Source organism: Otolemur garnettii, unplaced genomic scaffold (genome assembly GCF_000181295.1).
Source record: "Otolemur garnettii isolate 467f Iridium unplaced genomic scaffold, OtoGar3 scaffold00340, whole genome shotgun sequence".
In the NCBI taxonomy this organism is placed as follows: Eukaryota; Metazoa; Chordata; class Mammalia; order Primates; family Galagidae; genus Otolemur; species Otolemur garnettii.
In genome coordinates, this window is record NW_003852735.1 from 2,344 (window position 1) to 4,369 (window position 2,026).

At 37.2% G+C, this 2,026-nt stretch overlaps 1 pseudogene; it reads right to left on the reverse strand.

Moving 5' to 3' along the window:
* Nucleotides 1–274: 274 nt before the first annotated feature.
* Nucleotides 275–809, reverse strand: LOC100941740 (annotated as a pseudogene).
* Nucleotides 810–2,026: the final 1,217 nt, after the last annotated feature.

A 2,026-nucleotide genomic window follows, 5' to 3' on the forward strand; every position in this document is an offset into this window, starting at 1 on the left:
CTTTGCCAATGATCAGTTGGATATATATATAAAAATTCATGAGCCAAAAAACCCAAACAAAACTAAAAACAGGGAAAAGCTTACAAAACTAAATATGGATCCTAGCATTAATAGCTGAACAGAGAATGTGATTTTTAAATTCCTAGCAGATGATAAAGTTGTGTAGAAACTGAACACTTACAAATTATTTAAAACCTGGAATCACTGACCAGAAATTACACAGATGGATCATGGGAAAACAGCAGAAAGGGGTTATGAGGAAACCTACACTGTTCTAACTGCACCCCATGCCATTCTCAGAGGAAAGTCTGGCATTGGTTAGATACTGGGCCAGACTAATACTGCCTGCAGAGCCAGTGATAGTAACCTGCCTACCATAAGAGTCTTCCACTGGACTGGCAATTTTGATCTGGGTCCGGCCATCTGGCAGATCTCATTAATGTTGATGCCTTGGCCCCCGATTATACATCCAATTAAGTTATTTGGAATGTTAAGTTTAAGGGTGGTTTGAATAGATGTATCCAAACTTGACCATTAGTCTTTCACGTCTGGAGAGGTGGAGTCAATTCTGGTGAATGTGGTCCTGCTGTGCATCATGGCAAAGTGAGACTGTTGTCTCTCCACCTGGTTCAGGTTGGCCAGATTGAGGGGAGAAATGGTGTGCTGTCTTTGAATCGAGTAGGCATCTAGAGGTGGTCCCTCCAGATCATGGGTGGAGTGAGGGTAGCCCGCAGTGTTGCTGCACTGATCTTGGCCGTCCCTGCAGATGGCTGGGGACTGGCTGGCATGGACTGGTACAGAATGGTCATGACTCACTCTCAATTCTGTTCCACTAATCTGTGCATACTTTTATACTGGGACCATGCTGTTTTGATTAGTGTACCCTCCTAGTATAATTTGAATCAGATAATGTGAAGCTGCCTGCTTTATTCTTTGTGTTTAGTGTCACTTTGAATTTCTGGGCTCTTTTTTATAAATCCATGTAAGTTTTGGGGATGTTTTTTCTGACTCTGTGAAAAATAACCTTGGTACTTTTAAAGGAATTTCATTGAATATGTAGATTTGTTGAGGGGCAGTATATTTATTATGGGGATATTTTCTATTTGTGTCATCTACAATTTCTTTCATCAGTGCTTTCTAGTTTATTTTTCTTGTAGTTTTCTTTTTTTTTTTTTTTTACGTCCTTGGTTAAATATATTATTTCTAAGTATTTTTTGCAGCAATAATAAATGAGTTCTTAATTTTCTTTTCACATTGTTCATTATAAATCTATAGAAATGCTGCTAAGTATATGTTCATTCTGTAACCTGAGGTTTTACTGAATTCATTTTTCAGCTATAGGGGTCTTTCGGACTCTTTGAGGTTTTCTTATATGATCATATTATCATCAAACAGAGGTAATTTGACTTCTCTAATTTGAACGTCCTTTATTTCTATTCCTTGATTAATTGTGCTAGCTAGAACTTTCTGTGCTTTGTTGAATATAAGTGGTCACAGTGGGCATCTTTGTCATGTTTCAGTTCATAGGGGGAATGTTTTGAACTTTCCCCCATTCAGCAATGATGTCAACTGTGGGCATATCATTTATGACTTTTGTTTTTTGCTTTTGTTAAGTTTCTTCAATGCCTAGTTTGTTGAGAAATTTTATCATAAAGAAATATTGAATTTTATCAAATGCTTTTCAGCATCTTTTGAGATGATCCTGTGCTTTTTGTTTTTAATTCAAGTATCACATTTATTAGTTTGCTTATGTTGAATCATCCTTGCATCCCCGGAATAAAACCCAGTTGATTGCAGTGTAGTATCTTTCTGATGTACTTTTGGCTTCTGTTTGCCAGTCCTTTGTTGACAATTTTTACCTCTATCTTCATCAGGGATATTCTTCTGCATTTTCCTTTTATGTTGGTGGTTCTGTTTGTTCATTGACATTGGTATCAGGGTGACACTGTCTTCATAGAAAGTGTTAGGGAGAATTTCTTTGATATTTTAGAACAGTGTCAGCCTCCTGGGTATTCTTATTGGTATC